At 38.6% G+C, this 19,284-nt stretch overlaps 1 protein-coding gene across 5 annotated transcripts in view; it reads left to right on the plus strand.

The window, feature by feature from the left end:
• Positions 1 to 19,284, plus strand: part of RALGPS2 (Ral GEF with PH domain and SH3 binding motif 2) — a 159,525-nt gene that overhangs the window by 17,120 nt on the left and 123,121 nt on the right. For 2 of the 5 annotated variants that reach the window (XM_042229400.1, XM_060396637.1), the window contains exon 2: positions 18,623 to 18,668. The exons of 2 other annotated variants lie outside the window; for them this stretch is intronic. The gene's annotated coding sequence lies outside the window, so the exon portion shown is untranslated. Of the gene's footprint in view, positions 1 to 14,393; positions 17,307 to 18,622; positions 18,669 to 19,284 lie in introns of those variants that run through there. One more of the 5 variants, XM_060396636.1, reaches the window with a different exon arrangement.

Here is a 19,284-nt window from a genome sequence, read left to right on the forward strand (position 1 = left end):
GATGGTGGAAATAGAACTAGAAGTGGAGCCTGAAGGTATGATTGAATTGCTCCAATCTTATGATTGCTGCTGCTGCTAAGTCAACTTCAGTCATGTCCGACCCTGTGTGACCCCAGAGACAGCAGCCCACCAGGCTCTGCTGTCCCTGGGATTCTCCCGGCAAGAACACTGGAGTGGGCTGCCATTGCCTTCTCCAATGCATGAAAGTGAAAAGTGAAAGTGAAGTCGCTCAGTCGTGTCTGACTCTTCGCGACCCCATGGACTGTAGCCTTATCAGGTTCCTCCGTCCATGGGATTTTCCAGACAAGAGTATGGAGTGGGTTGCCATTTCCTTCTCCAATCTCATGATGAAACTTGGATGAATGAAGAGTTGCCTTTTATGTGTGAGCAAGAAAGTGTTTCCTTGATATAGAATCTTCTGGTGAAGAAACAGTGATGATTGTTGAAATTTTAACAGAGTTTAGAATATTACAAAAACTTAATGATAAAGCAGTGGCAGTGTTTGAGAGGATTGACTCCAATTTTTGAAAGAAGTTCTGTAAGTAAAATGCTACCAGTCAGCATTGCATGCTACAAGAAAATCATTCACGAAAGGAAGGGTCAGTCACTCTGTCAGGCTTCATCTTTGTCTCATTTTAAGAAATTGCCATAGCCACCCCAACCTTCGGTAGCCACCAACAGGATCAGTCAGCAGCCATTGACAATGAAGCAAGACCCTCCACCAGCAAAATGATTGACTTGCTAAAGGCTCAGATGGGGGTTAGCGATTTTTAGAAATAAAAGATGTTTAAATTAAGGTATATACCTTTTTTTAGATATAATGCTATTGTACACCTAATTGACTGTAGTATAAACATAGCTTATATGCACTGGAAAACCAAAAAATTGGTATGACTTGCTTTATAGCAATATTTAGTTTATTGTGGTATTCTGGAACTAAACCCAGAATATCTCAGGTTTATCTTTTATTTTTTAACCATTTACTAGTTGCTTGAGTATTTTACCTGTATTAACTCCTTGGATCATTGCAATAAACTGATAAAGAAGGTACAGTTGTTACCTTCATTTTAAAGAGGTAGAAACTTAGCAACAGGAAGGCTAACTGTCTTGCTTTATATTATACAATATGTAAGTGGCAGAACTAGGAATTGAACCTAGGTGGTATGGTTATAGTTTTAGGTTTTTTTTTTAAAGCATCTATGTCTTTTTCAGTTTTTATTTACCGTTTTAAATGAAGCCAAGGAAAAGGTTTCAGTTTGTTGCTACAGTTTCTTTTATATTATTCTAGTGCTTCTCTCCTGTTTTAATAAAGAGTTAGCATCCAGTTATAGAGTATTAGGTGGGCAAGATAATGATACTAGGTAGTATACTATTGTAAGAGTCTTATACTGTATGTGAAGTGGTACTGTCGCTTGAAGTTAGACCATGGTAAGTTGAAAGTTATATACTGTAAATCCTGAAGCAATTCTATTTTTAAAAAGGTTGAAGGTAATAAGCCATCAAAAGAGATAAAGTGAAGTCAGAGTTATACTTATTTAATTCAAAAGAAGGCATTAAAAAAAGGAGAAAAAGAACCTTGGACAAATAGAAACAAATTGTAAGATAATAGACCTAAATTTAACCAGATTGGGAATCATATTAAATATAAATGGTCTAAACAGAGATTCTCAGATTGGGTTAAAAAGCAAGACTCAACTATATCCTTGCCTATAAAAAATATGCTTTACATATAAAGATGCAAACAGTAAAGGATGGAAAAAGATACACTATACTCACAACCGTCAAAAAGAAAGATGGAGTGACTGTATTAATATTAGACAAAGTAGGCTTCTTCAGAACAAAGGATATTTCCAAGAATAAAGGATGTCATTTAAAAATGATAAAGAGGTCAGTTAATCAAGAGGACATAACGGATCTAAACATTTGTGCCTCTAAGAACAGAACTTCAAAAATGGAGAGAACTTCAAGGAGAAACAGTCAAATCTGCAATTTTAGCTGTATGTTTCAATATCCTTTCTTGAGAATTGAAAAATTGACCTAATTAACATTTACAGAATATTTCACCTAACAACAGCAGAGTATTATTCTCAGGTCTCTTTAAATGTACATAAAACATTTTCCATTAAGAACCATATTTTGGGTCATAAAATAAGTCTCTATAATTTAAAAGGATTGAGATCTTATGTTCTCTGATCACAATGGAATTAAATTAGAAACAGAAAGCTTTGGAAATTTTACTAATAGTTGAAAACTAAATAATGCAATTCAAAGAGATTAAAACTTTTGTACTGAATGAAAATGAAGACAGAACATATCAGAATTTGTGGGATTCCGTTAAAGCAGTACTTAGGGGGAGTTTGTATCACTGAATGCCTGTATTAGAAAAATGTCTCAAATTAATGACCTCCACTTCTACCTTAAGAAATTAAAAAGCAAATTAAACCAAAGTAATTAGAAGAGAGCAAATGGTATAGACCAGTGTGGAAATTAATGTATAGAAAACAGACAAATAGTAGATAAAATCACTACAATCCAAAACTGCTTCTTTGGGAACATCAGTAAAATGGATAAAGCTTTAACCAGACTTTCACAGTTATCATCATTACAGATTCTACAGATAATGAAAGGACAACAGGAAAGTATTATAGACAGCATTATGTCTGTAAATTTTGTAACAGGAAAAAGATTGTTCAAAGACATATACTCAGGAGTAGACAACCTGAATGGCTGTGTAATCTATTAGAAAAATTGAATTTGTCATTTAAATATTCCCCCCAAAACACCATTTAGGCCCAGATGGTGAATTCTACTAACCATTTAAGAAATAAATTATATCAGTTCCATACAAACACTTGAAAAAATTGCAGAGGAGGAAGTGCTTCCTAATTTTCTTTGTGAGGCGAGCATAACCCTTATACTTATACAAGACATAGACTTTATGAGAAAAGAAGTCTGCACAAAAATATTCCACATGCAAAAGTTTTAAATTATAGTAAATTGAGTGCAATATTTTATTAAAATATATATAATGACCAAGTAGAGTAATAATTAAGGAATGCAAGGTTAGTTTAACATTTAAAAAGCAGTAAATGTAATTCACTCTATGAACCAACTAAAAAAGAAAAACCATGTAATCATCTCTATAAATGCAAAAATAAAAACATTTAATAGTCTTAGGTCCATTCCAGATAATACCTGTGCACCACAAGATTAGAAAGGAACTTCTTCAACCCAACAAAGAGCATATCCCCCCCAAAACTACAGATAATGTATTTTTAATGATGGAAAAACCAAATGATTTCTCCCTGAGACCAGAAACAACGTTGTCTACACTCACCACCTCTGTTCCACACTGTACTATAAATTCTAGACACTACAGTCAAGCAAGCAAAAAAGATAAAAGGCACCTAGAATGGAAAGGAAAAAGGAAAAGTATCTCTTTTTTCTTTTTTAAACACAACTGTTAGAAAATCTGATGGAACCTATGAAACTGCTGGAACTGCTAAGTTTTGTAAAGTTATGGGATACAGGGTCAATGTAGAAATATCAATTGCGCTTCTTTATACTAGCAACAAACAATTTGAAATTTAATACAACTCATAACCATTGACAGTAGCAACATGTATGCAATACTGAAAACTACACAGCATTGCTGAGCAAAATTAGAGAACATTCAGATAAGTGAGGAGACATTCTTTGTGCATGTGGTCAGAGACTCATTGTTGCTAAGGTGAAAGCTCTCCCCAGTTGAGTTATTGATTCCCTGCAAGCCCAGTCAGAATCTCAGCAGGCTTTTTCTGTAGAAATTGACAAGGTGACTCTGAAATTCATGTAGAAATGGCCGGGACCCAGAATATCTAAAACAACTTTGAAAAAGAAGAACAAGATTGGAGAGCTAATACTGCCTGACATCACAATTCATTGCAGAACTAAAGTAATCAAAACAGTGTAGTATTGGTATCAAGACTGAGAAATAGATCAGTGGAATAGAAGAGTCCAGAAAAAAGTCCAATAAATATATGGACAACTGAATTTTAATACAAGTACAAAGGTAATTCATTGAAGAAAAGATAGTCTGTTAAAAAAAAATGATGCTGGCTCAATTGGATATATATATATAAGCAAATGAACTTCATGTATACCTTGCACTATATACAAAAATCAAATCAAAATGAATCATAGACCTCAGTGTAAAACCTGAAGTTATAAAACATGGGAGACAAAAACAGGGCAAAATCTTTGTGACCTTGATTTAGGTAAGTATTTCTTAGATACAACACCAAAAGCACAGCCCATAAAACAACACATTGATGAGCTGAACTCCATCAAATTAAAGTGTGTGCCCTTTGAAAAATACTAAGAGATGCTTAGTAAACACCTGTGGAATTGAGTTGGTTCTTCGGTCCTCCTGGTATCCTGACCTGGAACTGGGGATCATGGGCTTCTGTCTCTCTTCAGATCACAACTGTTTCAGTGGCCCTCTGTGGCCCTTATTTTTCTCACCTGTAACGTGTATGGTTTGGACCACATGATTTCCAGGGTTCCTTCCAGCTTGGACACCTAACATGTCTGTGAAACAATTGACTTGCAAAGCAATATCTACCATTAAATGTGTTTTTTAAAATAAAAATTAAAAAAAAATTTAATTCATTTGGTGAAGTGGTTCTCAAATGAGGCAGTTTTGTCCCCCAGGGGACATTTGGTAGTATCTGGAGATATTTGATTGCCAAAACTAGTTAATGGCATCTAGTGGATAGATACTACCAAACAGCCTGTGATACATAGCCAAAGTCCTCCTCACACAGAATTATCTAGTCCCAAATATCAGTAGTGCCAAGGTTAAGAAATCCTAGTATAGAGTATCTAAAATCTATTTAGCTGCTTATTATTTGAAACCTGTGTTATTATACATTCCTATGTTGAACTCGACAGACATGAGTTTGAGTAGGCTCCAGGAGTTGGTGATGGACAGGGAGGCCTGCCGTGCTGCAATTCATGGGGTTGCAGAGAGTCGGACACGACTGAGCAACTGAACTGAACTGATGTTGAACATATTCTTGATAAAACAAGTTGCTTAATAAAATCCTTCGGAGAACATTGTGTCTTAGATTTTGGGGAATGTGTGTAGATGATGTATTTGTGAGACTCTTATTTTTGAAATAATTTTTATATAACTGTGGGGAGTTGATCAATTTGGATATGTTGAAGTTTGTGTTCTCATACCATTTAGAAAAAAATATACATTTTTTGAAATTCCCTGGTGGTCCAGCGGTTAAGAATCCACCTTGCACTGCAGGGGACATGGGTTTGATCCTTGGTCAGGGAGTTAACATCCCACCCACATGCCACAGAAAAACGAAGCTTACTTGCTGCAACTACTGAACCCACGCACCACAACTGGAGGATCCATGTGCCAAACAAAGATCCTGCATGACACAACTAAGACCTGGCACAGCCAATAAATAAAAACTTAAAAATGGTTTTAAAACACCACCACCACCATACATGTAATTTCCCAGCCTAGTCTAGTAGAGGCCACCAGTAGAGCTTAATTTTAATGGATGAACTAAAATTTCGTTTTTGAAATAATCTGAAATTTACGTTTAAGATTTGCTAATTACAAATGGCTATTTTGCTGCCTTTTTGCCAATATTCCACAGATAGGCCGAGACCCAGGTTCTCAGATTGGAGAATTTCATCAGTTTACATGGTGATGCTTAGATGTTAGTGTGTTTTTGTTTTCTTGTTACTTTAAAAAAAAAAGAGAACCTAGGGGAGAGAGAAAATAAGTTTTAGTGGAAGAATGAAATGAACAGGGATTTGAATTGGGTTGAGAACATTGGCCCTTAATATGTTGCCTTATGAGAAGTGGTAGTTTTTCAAATAGGATACTAGGAATTTTGTATATTCAGTTTGGTAAGTAGTTTGCAGCTAATACAAATATATCTACAGCTGCACCCAGAAGATTGATGTTACACAGTTGAATTTGGTCCACACATAGCCGCCTTCTACATGTTAATCCCACCTGTTGTACTGAAGGAGTACTTTCTGAGATAGAATCTATCCCTGTTTTTGTTCTAGGCCAGGAGTTGGCTGACTTTCCATCAAGGCCCCAGATAGTAAATACTTTAGGCACTTTTTTTTTTTTTTTGTGGGCCATGCAGTCTGTGTTGCATCTATTCAGGTCTGCCTTTGTAGCATAAAAGGAACCATAAACAGTACAGAAATAAAGAAGTGTGGCCGTGTCCCAATAAAATGTAATTTACAAAAATAAGCCTGGGTCCAGCTTGTAAATTATAGTTTGCCAACCCGTTGTAAGCCATCAGCATTTTCTCTTTGGAACATTTGGCGTTTCTGGTTAGTTTCCCAGTGGTGGCTGGTTGCAGATGGAAGAAAGAGGTACCTTGTCACTTGCAGCTGCTCTGCTGTATTGAATGGCTTTTCTTGATGATGGTGTGGGGAGAGTGGATGACAGGAGCTTTAACTGAGAAAGAGAGTTAGCTCTTTAATTCTTTAGTTAGAGTTAAAAAAAAAAAAAAAAAAAAGGCTTGGTTCCCTTCTCCATTACAACCCATATGCAGGTGGTCAACAAATTCTAGCAAGTTTACCTTTGAAAAGTCTCTGAAATTAGGTTGTGTGTGTGTGTTTAATAGAAGTACTTATAACCTCTTGGCTGGAGCAGGGTAATACCTTCTTATCACCCTCTGCTTTTAAGGGTTCTTTTCTCTAATCCATCAACTTCCGCAGATGTTGCCAGCTACCTTTCTAAAATGGAAGTGTTATGGCACACATCTCTGCCTATAAAAAATTACACAGTGATTCCCAGTCATTCAGAGTAGTGGTTCTTAACCACTTTTTATTTCTGAGTTCCTTTGAAAATCATTTGATAGCTACAGATCCAGGAAAATGATTTTGTGTGTGTGTGTGTGTTTATCACACAGTTTTCATACTTTGGGGAGCAGGGCATTTCATGGCCCTAGGGTTTAATTCATGATCTCTCAGTTAAGAAACCTTGATTTAGAGAGTAAAGTGCATGTTTCTTCCCAGGCTGTTGTTAATATTTTGTGATCTTCCTCCAGTCTGTCTTCATAGATTATTCATTTCTGTACACACACGCACACGTACATGCATGCACACTTTTTCTGCAACACATTTAACCAGCATTGTCCTGACATGCCAATTTCTTCCATTCTTCTGTCTTTGCAGGTATTATTTACTCTTGTCAAGAATGTCCTTACCATTACCTTCCATCTGCCCAACATTTGCTTGTTAAGGCTCATCTCAAATATCAGGTTCTCTGTGAAAGCCATCCTCACCTTTCCTCCTTGACAGACATAAGTAAATATGGAGGAATTATAGTGACTGAGACTTGCAGAGAATCCTTCCCTTTGGAAGGGAAAGGTATGGATAAGGATGGAAGAAGGAAAATTCTAGGAGAGAGTTCCTTACTCATAAGAGATATTCCTCCTCTTAACCTCCGTGAGCCTGTTTCCTAAGTTGAATGTAATAATATTTATCTCAGGGGGCTATTAAAATAAATGAAGAATGTCTCAATCCCTATAGCACCTCAGTCTTTATGCAGGCAATTCCCTTCCTCTGGTCACTGGGTGGCCCCAGGATGCAGGAGCAAACATCTTCGGAGATCCAGTACTCTTGGTTCTTAATAAAATGTCTGAATGGAAAACTAGGCTGTAAATCTAGTAATACAAGATTGCTTGAAATCCTTCTGCCAAAATTGTGGTAAGGTGTGTGTTGTAAGCTACAAGTTGCTATGCTAATATTTATATTGTTACAGGCATTGCTGCTTTTAAAAGGCCAGTGGGTCTTTGCTACTAAAGTAAGTGATGCTTTTTTTTGGCTAGTCAGTTGCTGCTAGAATAGAGCCCCATCTTTCGCAAATTAACACTTATGGTTTTCACTGTTCGGTGAATGACTGGGAGGGTGTATGACCTGATAATTTGTAATTTTGCTGGGCACATATTGGTCCTAGTCTGCCACTGGTAGGCACATTTGTTATTCTCTGGGTTTTTTTGTGTAGAAACTTTTGATGCGAGAACTGTTTGTGCTGCAGGAGGCAACTATTTCTGGTGATCAAAGAGAAGTAGAAGAGAGTACATCTAGAAAGAGGAATTTGGGGTAAATTGTAAGATTCTGTGGTGGGTTAATAAATTCATGATGTAGAAGAGTCTGCTTTGCAACTTGCAAATAACTAGAGATTCAGTTCAGTTCAGTTCAGTCACTCAGTCGTGTCCAACTCCTTGCAACCCCATGAATCACAGCATGCCAGGACTCTGTCCATCACCAATTCCCGGAATTCACTCAAACTCATGTCCATCAAGTCAGTGATGCCATCCAGCCATCTCATCCTCTGTCATCTCCTTCTCCTCCTGCCCCCAATCCTTCCCAGCATCAGGGTCTTTTCCAGTGAGTCAACTCTTCGCATGAGGTGGCCAAAATACTGGAGTTTCAGCTTCAGCATCAGTCCTTCCAGTGAACACCCAGGACTGATCTCCTTTAGGATGGACTGGTTGGATCTCCTTGCAGTCCAAGGGACTCTCAAGAGTCTTCTCCAACACCACAGTTCAAAAGCATCAATTCTTTGGCACTCAGCTTTCTTCACAGTCCAACTCTCACATCCATACATGACCACTGGAAAAACCATAGCCTTGACTAGATGGAGCTTTGTTGGGAAAGGAATATCTCTGCTTTTGAATATGGTATCTAGGTTGGTCATAACTTTCCTTCTAAGGGGTAAGCATCTTTTAATTTCATGGCTGCAGTCACCATCGGCAGTGATTTTGGAGCCCCCAAGAATCAAGTCTGACACTGTTTCTGTTTCCCCATCTATTTCTCATGAAGTGATGGGACCAGATGCCATGATCTTCGTTTTCTGAATGTTGAGCTTTAAGTCAACTTTTTCCCTCTCCTCTTTCACTTTCGTCAAGAGGCTTTTAGTTCCTCTTCACTTTCTGCCATAAGGGTGGTGTCATCTGCATATCTGAGGTTATTGAGATTTCTCCCGGCAATCTTGATTCCAGCTTGTGCTGCTTCCAGCCCAGTGTTTCTCATGATGTACTCTGCATATAAGGTAAATAAGCTGGGTGACAATATACAGCCTTGATGTACTCCTTTTCCTATCTGGAACCAGTCTGTTGTTCCATGTCCAGTTCTAAGTGTTGCTTCCTGGCCTGCATATAGGTGTCTCAAGAGGCAGGTCAGGTGGTCTGGTATTCCCATCTCTTTCAGAATTTCCCACATCATTTCAGGGTTTTTAAGAATCATTGAAAGTCTGTTGGAGTAAAAAAAATTAGTTATACTTTAATGTGCTGTATACTATAGTAACATTCTCAAATTTGAGGATATTTCAAGATGTCTTGGGACAGATCACTCTTAAACATTGAGGATCTGTTGTACTTGAAGTAATTACACAGGTACCCATTTGTTGAGGTTTATGAATTCAACAGGAATGTCTTTCTATCACTGTGTATGTGTATGTATGTATATCTTCTTAATGAGACTTGTAAGATCCTGTAATTTAATAGTCCCATTTATAAGGACTGTCTTTTTATTGCCTCCAGTCCAAGCTTTTGTTTTTACTGTGGCAAACGTTGCCCTTTATACCAGCTTCTCCAGACTCACTTCCTGATGCTTCCCAAGACTCTTTTTTACATTTTACCCTCTAATTATATTGTACTCCACTATTGACTGTTCCCTGAATGCCAGTGACAAAGGATTTCACTGTCCCTAGCCTTTGTACATGGTGTTTTCCTTTGTCATCATGTTTACGTAATGAACTTCTATTAGAAGTGAAAAGAGAGAAACCAGATATTTTACCCTCTACCACTCCCACATTTCCACAGTGCTTAAACATCCAGTTAAGGATTAGTAGGAAGAGGGTAATTTGGCATTGTAGAAAGCACCAAGGATTAGCAGATAGAAGGCTTGTGTTTAAGAGCTACCTGTCCCTTTAATGATGTGAGCTTGGCCAGATCACATGACCTCCCTCCCATTAGATTGTTGTCTAGCTGTAAAATCAGGAGATTGGAAGCAAACTCACCCACTCCTTCTTTCCTTTACTTCTATTTTTCTTCCCTTCCCTTTTTATTCTTGCACATTTGAAGGATACAGTGGTTTCATGTTGCTTTATAGTAAATTACTACAGCAGTGATTCTCCTAGGGAGTTGGAAGGAATAAAGGAAGACCTGGAGCTTTGAAATGTACTCCAAGTGGAGATCTCCAAAGTACCTTTCCACCTCTTAAATAATGTTCATCTGTGTTATTCTTGGTAGTAAGTAGCATGAGGCAGAAATATTTGAGGGTTTATGTAGCTTAGTTCCAGAACACTGTTCACGAGATGGGTTCTGGCTCTGAGGTTGAAAGTGACACTAAATAAATGGCCACTAACGCCATCTATTGGTGGAAAGAGTTATACTTTTTATTAGAAATGTACCTTATTCTTTGAAATTTTGCAAGTTGAAGATTTTGGGGACTTCCCCACTGGTTCAGTGGTAACGAATCTGCCTGCAGTACAGAGACACAGGAAATGCAGGTTCAATTCCTGGGTTGGGAACATCCCTTGGAGAAGGAGATGGCAACCCACTCCAGTATTCATGCCTGGAAATGGACCAAGAAACCTATTGGGCTGCTGTCCATGGGGTCACAAAGAGTTGGACGTGACTGATCATACACACACTATGAAATGAAGATTTTAAGGCCAAGAAAGTTTTGTATAACTCAGAAGAACTTGTAGGATTCCCTCCACTTTTTACTTTGAAAGACTTTCAAACCAAAAAGAAAATTATGAGAGTAGTAAAGAAAGCTCCTGTTTACCCTCTATACAAATTCACCAATTTTCAACATTTTGCCCTGTTTACTTTGTAATTGATTTATTTCTCCCTCATACACACATATATGCTGTTTTTCTGAAATATTTGGGATTAGTTTATTTCTTAACAGCAAATTTATTTTTTTTATATAACCACAATATAGTTATTGAATACAGGAAACTGATACAGTACTTTGATTTGCAGTCTGTATTCTGGTTTCTGAATTGCCCCCAATAACGTCTTTATAGCACTTATTGTAGTCCAGTACAGAGGGTGTAGTTATCATGTGTCTTGGTGTTTTCTTTCATTTGTAATGGTTCCTCGGGTTTTCTTAGTGTCTCATAACAGTGGCATTTTTAAAAGACTGCATCTGTAGACCATACTTCAGTTTAGGTTTGCCTATTTCTTTGAGATTAGGTTCAGGATATGGGTGAATTTAACTCAGATGACCATTATATCTACTACTGTGGGCAGGAATCCCTTGGAAGAAATGGAGTAGCCATCATAGTCAACAAAAGAGTCCGAAATGCAGTCTTAAAAATGACAAAATGATCTCTGTTCGTTTCCAAGGTAAACCATTCAATATCACGGTAATTCCAAGTCTATGCCCTGACCAGTAACGCTGAAGAAGCTGGAGTTGAACGGTTCTATGAAGACCTACAAGACCTTTTAGAACTAACACCCCCAAAAGATGTCCTTTTCATTATAGGAGACTGGAATGCAAAAGTGGGAAGTCAAGAAACACCTGGAGTAACAGGCAGATTTGGTCTCGGAGTACAGAATGAAGCAGGGCAAAGGCTAATAGAGCTTTGCCAAGAGAACACACTGGTCATGGCAAACACTCTCTTCCCACAACACAAGAGAAGACTCTACACATGGACATCACCAGATGGTCAATACTTAAATCAGACTGATTATATTCTTTGCAGCCAGAGATGGAGAAGCTCTATACAGTGATCAAAAACAAGATGGAGAGTTGACTGTGGCTCAGATCATGAACTCCTTATTGCCAAATTCAGACTTAAATTGAAGAAAATAGGGAAAACCACTAGACCATTCAGGTATGACCTAAATCAAATCCCTTACGATTACACAGTGGAAGTGAGATAGATTCAAGGGATTAGATCTAATAGACAGAGTGCCTGATGAACTATGGAAGGAGGTTCGTGACATTGTACAGGAGACAGGGATCAAGACCATCCCCCAAAACAAGAAATGCAGAAAAGCAAAATGGCTGTCTGAGGAGGTCTTACAAATAGCTGTGAAAAGAAGAGAAGCGAAAAGCAAAGGAGAAAAGGAAAGATATACCCATCTGAATGCAGAGTTCCAAAGAATAGCAAGGAGAGATAAGAAAACTTTCCTCAGTGATCAGTGCAAATAAACAGAGGAAAACAATAGAATGGGAAAGACTAGAGATCTCTTCAAGAAAATTAGAGATACCAAGGGAACATTTCATGCAAAGATGGGCTCGATAAAGGACAGAAATGGTATGGACCTAACAGATGCAGAAGATATTAAGAAGAGGTGGCAAGAATACACAGAAGAACTGTACAGGAAAGATCTTCATGACCCAGATAATCACGATGGTGTGATCACTCACCTAGAGCCAGACATCCTGGAATGTGAAGTCAAGTGGGTTTTAGGAAGCATCACCAAGAACAAAGCTAGTGGAGGTGATGGAATAGTGGAGAGCTCAAAGCCAGTTGAGCTCTTTCAAATCCTGAAAGATGATGCTGTGAAAGTGCTGCACTCAATATGCCAGCAAATTTGGAAAATTCAGCAGTGGCCACAGGACTGGAAAAGGTCAGTTTTCATTCCAATCCCAAAGAATGCTCAAACTACCACACAATTGCATTCATCTCACATACTAGTAAAGTAATGCTTAAAATTCTCCAAGCCAGACTTCAGCAATACATGAACCATGAACTTCCAGATGTTCAAGCTGGTTTTAGAAAAGGCAGAGGAACCAGAGATCATATTGCCAACATCCGCGGATCATGGAAAAAGCAAGAGAGTTCCAGAAAAACATCTGCTTCTGCTTTATTGACTATGCCAAAGCCTTTGACGGTGTGGATCACAATAAACTGTGGAAAATTCTGAGAGATGGGACTACCAGACCACCTGACCTGCCTCTTGAGAAATCTGTATGCAGGTCAGAAGCAACAGTTAGAACTGGACATGGAACAACAGACTGGTTCCAAATAGGAAAAGGAGTACGTCAAGGCTGTATATTGTCACCCTACTTATTTAACTTATATGCAGAGTACATCATGCAAAATGCTGGGCTGGATGAAGTACAAGCTGGAATCAAGATTGCCAGGAGAAATATCAATCACCTAGGTTGGTCTAAGTTTGACCAACCTAGACCGCATATTAAAAAGCAGAGATACATTACTTTGCCAACAAAGGTCCATCTAGTCAGAGCTATGGTTTTTCCTGTGGTCATATATGGATGTGTGAGTTGGACTATAAAGATAGCTGAGCTCTGAAGAATTGGTGCTTTTGAACTGTGGTATTGGAGAAGACTTTTGAGAGTCCCTTGGACTGCGAGGAGATCCAACAAGTCAATCCTAAAGGAAATCAGTCCTGAATATTCATTGGAAGGACTGATGTTGAAGCTGAAACTCCAATAATTTGGCCACCTGATATGAAGAACTGACTCACTGGAAAAGACCCTGATGGTGGGAAAGATTGAAGGCAGGAGAAGGGGATGATAGAGGTTGAGATGGTTGGATGGCAACACTGACTTAATGGACATACATTTGATTAAACTCCAGGAGTTGATGATGGGCAGGGAGGCTTGGCATGCTGCAGTCCATGGTGTCGCAAAGAGTCGGACACGACTGAGCGACTGAACTGAACTGTGCAGTCGCAGCTCCTAAGTGGTGTGTCCCAGAGTATCCCATGAGAGACACACGATGTCTGTCTGCTCCTCAGGTCAAGGCGTTGTCCAGTTTCATCACAGTATACTTGCTTATTTTTCCTCTCGCAGCTAATAAGCAGTCTGTGAGAAGACACTGGTTTTTTGGGTTTGTTTTTTGTGTTTTTGTTTTTTTGTTTTACTTTTCAAAAATTGAAGTCTTTGTGGGAAAATTTAAAATATACCGGTAAGCCAAAGTTAGGGAAAACTTGATGTGTAAACCTGGAGACAGCCACATTTTAGTCTGTTGGTACAAGTTCTCTTCTATGCTGCAGTGATAATGACAGCCGAAAGGGATTATACCTCAAATGCCCGTTTTGTCACATTGCTTTATTGATTTAGCAGTAAGTTGTGGACATTTCTGCATGTATCCTTGAGGATTTGTTCTTTAGTGACTGCATGGTATTCCATTGCCTATGGATCGTTCAGTGGTGTTCAATCAGCCTCACATTTCAGGTTTAAGAATCTCCTGAATGTCCAGGCTGTTTAATTGTCCTCCTTTTTATTTATTCCTTTTTGAAAAAATCTTTTTGGCTTGTGGGATCTTAGTTCCCTGACTGGGGATTGAACCCACGCCCTCGACTATGAGACTGCAGAGTCCCCACCACTGGGCCGCCAGGGAATTCCCTGCCCTTGTCTATAGACCCTTTTCCCTCGTGTCTTAAGGGAGGCTCTGCTGTACTGTTGCCCCGCCTGAAATCTTGGCTTGGACATAGAGTTCTGATGCCTGCCTTGCTCCTGCCACACTGACTCACCATGCTGTTTTTCTCTCCCACTGTTTGAATACTAACAGGCTGAGTTCCTTTCTCTAATCATTTCTAGGCCTACAACGACACACTTTTGCCAAATACGTAAATGTACTTCTGATTAAGTTGACTTGTCTTTATGCTTAATTTGCTAATATTGTGCAGTATGTTTGTTTGGTTTTTTTTTCAAATAACATATAGTCTTATGAATTAAATGGATGTTTACAGGCTAGTCTTCTGAGCTGAGCCTCTGACCAAAATGCACACAGACCCACCAAAACACAAAAACAGATGTTTGAGGGACAGTGTATCTTTTTGCCTGGAGCGTCCGTTCTGTTAATGGAATTTTGGGCCAAGTCATATAGGAGATCTTGGAGCTCTTTATTATTATTATTATTTTTTAATTATTTGGCTGTGCTGGGTCTTAGTTGCTGTACATGGGATCTTCAATCTTCCTTGCAGCACGCACGATCTTTAATTGTGGCATGTGGAATCTCATTCCTTGAACAGGGATCAAATCTGGGGCCCCTGTATTGGGAGCGCAGAGTCGTAGCCACTGGACCACCAGGGAAATCCCCTCTTAAGTATTAGAATCTTGGTAGATTATCTTTATGAACATTTTATGCTAGAGATTGAGTATAACCTTTAAAGGCATTACTTAATAGATTTTTCCCCTTTAATATCTAATTTGAAAGCCTCTCCTCCCTTACAGATAGATAGTTTTAGGCCATTTAGGTACACAGAAATACAACTTTTCTGTGCACCGGTGGGCCAGTTTATAAATGTTTCATCCCATTATATGTACAATTTAGTAGAAATGCAACAAAATTATATCTGAAAAACTTATATTGAGTCTTTAGATGTGAGGTTTAAGTGGGCTAGTTTGTTTTCATCATTGCCTGTAATGTATGCTTTAACCCTACTTCAGGAAGGCTGTTAAAGTGGCAGTGTGCTAAGTGAAATACTTTTCTGCTATCCCTGTCTTCTTCCTTCTAATTTAAGGTCTCAGCTTACTTTGTTTTGAAAATAATCTTTCTCACACATCTTAAATATGTATCTAAAGTATTTCTAAATAAAATACATGCCTGGAAAAAAACATAGAGATGTTTAAACTTAAACAATAATTTGGTAAGTGATCAAGTAAACAGTCTTGCTGGGAAACAGTTTATTAAGTTCTTTTGACAGAAGATTTCTAAATATGTAGATTAATTTAAACACTGTCTCTTTTTTCCCCCGCAACCTGGGTGGTGTGTGAAATTGCTAAACCTGTCTTTGTGGTTGGCTTACAGTGATTGAAGCTTCTCCAGCACATCTTGTTTTTCTTACAGTTTCAGGGTGTTCTTGTCCATGTGAATTACTGTTGTTTGAAAATGCTTGTTATCCTTTGATTAAGAATTAAGTATAGCTTAGAATATTTTATCACTTATTCTGCACTACTAAGGACACATGGGATAATTTCAGTGGACTTTTGAATAAATTTATAAAATAATTTATAACATTCATGTTTAATTTACACTTGGAAGTTAGTCAGCCAGCATGCAAAGTGGTGTCTCTCCTAAGAGACCTCTCATCATTAAATGCAGTGATTTAGTGTTGCAGACTGTTTTGTAGGTTTATCTCCTTCTTGTGCTGAAAGATAGCAGTTATTATTACATAGCACTTCTAAGAATATTTTTTATGTAAAAAAAATTTTTATTGTTCAGTAAATTTCCAGTGTACTTGTGTCTTAAAATATGCTTTCAAAATGGTTCATTTAGAGGCATGGTTTACCATTTTTTCTAATTCATTAATTTATATTGTAATTTTCACATGCTTCTGGAATTTTAAAGAAGAGTCATTTGAGATCTGCCTCTTCCTCTCCTTTTGATTTTTTATGGGTTTTTTTTTGGGGGGGGAAGGGGGTGAGTTGCTTGTTTTTATGTTTGTTTTGTTTTGTTTTAAGCCCATCACTGATAGATGGACTTTGAGCCTCTGTCTAAATATTAGCAAAGTTCCTTGCCCAACGCCTTACAGCTGGCTGGCAAGTGCCCAAGCTAGAATTTGAGCCCAGGGCTTTCCAACTCCAAAATTTGTGTTCTTGCTATTACACTCACCATTTCTACATGCATTGAGTTTTTCCTATTTGATTACATTTAATTCTCCCAAAATCACTTTGAGGTACACTTTATTGTTTCCTATTACTATGCATGAGTTGTCAGTCTTGTCCGACTCTTTGCAACCCATGGACTGTAGCCTCCAGGCTCCTCTCTTCATGAGATTATTCCAGCAAGAATACTAGAGTGGGTTGCTGTATCCTCCTCCAGGGGATCTTCCTGACCCAGGGATCAAACTTGTGTCTACTCCATCTCCTGCACTGACAGGCAGGTTCTTTACCACTGAGCCACCCGTGAAGCCCATTGTCTCTTATTTATACACAGAGAAATCAAAGTTCAGAGATTACATAATTTACCCAACAGCACATACCTAGTCAAAGTTCTAGAATTAGTATTAATATCTTATGGTTTTCCCACTGAACTACTCTCACGACCCCTCAGGGTGGGTGAAGCCAGTGTTCACAAATGGATATGAATTTTGTTAGAATTTTTTTCTCTTAAATGTCATCTGAAGTTGCCATTTTCACAGCATCAGGGATTCTGAATTAGAAGCTGGTGATGGAGGGTGAAGGTAATGGCATTTAAGGGGATAGAGTGTGATCAGGGGATTTTTATACAACTGGGAGACTAGGCGAGGGTCCTGGAGAGCAGAGATTGGAGAAGCCTGGGTAGGAAAGGGGTCTGCACATCATTTCAGGTGCTTCGCTGTTCTTGGCAGAAGGTAAGAGTGTGTTTTTTACTACTCACCTTCTGTAAAGCTCAGTGGCATACCCCTGGCATGGTAATCCTTGAAATACTGGTTTTAGTTTGCTAAGGTCATTTCCCTACTCAGAAAACTTGAATGGTTCCTAGCGCCTTTCCTTTCCAATCTAAATTCCTCCTTTTAATGGTTGAGACCATCTGCAGTCTGGTCCTGTCCCTTCTTTGAACCTTTTCAGAATAACTCAGAAACGTTGTCCCCACTAAGCAAGTCTGTCCACATCATACTTTCTCTCTGGGCCACCTTTGGTTTTAAATTTGCACCCTTGGTGGTGGTGTTTTACTTCCCCTTTCTCTTCAAACCCTTCAACCTGTCTTATCTGGTAAACCTAAAGATATTTCCTCCTCTAGAAATCATGTGACTCTTGAAGCTGAATCACTGTGTAATAAGTTGTAGTATTCCCCGATTTCTTCTGTTTCCCCTCTAGTCATATTACAAATCTGCTCAGAGGAAGAAAAAACTTTTAGATTCTCTTTTTTGAACGCCCCCTTCCCTCATTGTGTCCCCCTACCTTCCCTCTCTACTCCTTTGCCCTCTCTTTTTCACCTCCTTCCTCCCCACCCCAAGTTTTTGTTCTATCTGTGCATCAGTTTATCCATCTTTGCTGTCTTTTGTTTTTCTGTCCATCCATCCTCCTTCCCTTTTTCTTCTTCTAGCTGCCTGTTCCTACTGTGTAAGCTTAGGCAAGTTACCTTTCCACTCATCTCTAAAAACAGGGATATAATGTAATAACTTTGTAGGATTTGTTTTGATCATTGAGTGAATTTTTAGTGGAAGAGTGCTTAGAGCAGGACCTACTGGATAGCAGGCACTCCGTAAATGTTAGCTTTGATTTGTTATTGTTGCAGTGTTTTGTGTATTTCAATGTATAAAACAAAATGATAGGATTGTCTATAAAAGAAGTAATTTTTTTACATAAACGCAGGTCATTATTTTAAAAAGTTATAAAATAGAGGTTAATTTTAAACTTATAAACACATTGACAATCTAAAATCACTAATCCTCCTAATCACAGTTAACGTAAATATTTATATTTTGATCTTGACAGTGAGAACTTATTTTCGGACTTCCACATTGCCTGGGTTGAAGGAATGTTACTTCCGACAAATTTTGTTTCCTTCATCTGCTTTGGGTTCCAGGAGCCTCATTGGCTTGTTTACGTGTTTTTTGTGAATATCTCGTCTTGAAGGTCTTGGACCTTGCTGGTAGTATAAATTCAATTGCTGTGTTTATGCTGGAGCATGCCTAGGATAACAGATTTTCATTTCATTTCATAGGCACCCTCCTCCAGCCACCATATTAAGCCCAGGCAAAGACATGCAGGTACTTCTCTTTCTGTACCAGAATTTTTTAATAAACCATCTTGTCACTGATTGGGTAGACTATCAGTCTCTCTGGTTTTATTCTGGTTAAACTTGTGTGTGGATGGGGTAGAGAGGATAATGTGTGTGTCTCAGTCCTCATCTCTTGGTTGCTTTTTCTGTTCAACTGGTGTCAGAGTCCAAGCCCCCATCTCTGAATATCCCTTGTCGTTTTTTAGCCATGTTGCTAGAAATAGAAATGTGTGCTGTTGTTTTTTTTAAAACCCACAGCTGCGCCAGCTCATCGTTGCTGTACTTAGGCCCTTCTCTAGTTGTGGCGAGTGGGGGCTGCTCTAGCTGTGGATGCATGAGCTTCTTGTTGCGGTGGCTTCTCTTGTTATGGCGCACAGGCTTAGTGGCCCCACACCATGTGGAATCTTCCGAGACTGGGGATCGAACCCATGTCCCCTGCTCTGGCAGGCGGATTCTTAACCACTCAACCATCAGGGAAGTCCTGTATTCATTTAAATGTGTATATTATTGTGTGCACTGATTATTTGATTGCCATTATGCCGGTATGTTTATTGTTAATTGGACATTTATTTAATGTTGTCATGAAAACAACTGCTTTGTTCAAT

Source organism: Ovis aries, chromosome 12 (assembly GCF_016772045.2).
Source record: "Ovis aries strain OAR_USU_Benz2616 breed Rambouillet chromosome 12, ARS-UI_Ramb_v3.0, whole genome shotgun sequence".
Taxonomy (NCBI): Eukaryota; Metazoa; Chordata; class Mammalia; order Artiodactyla; family Bovidae; genus Ovis; species Ovis aries.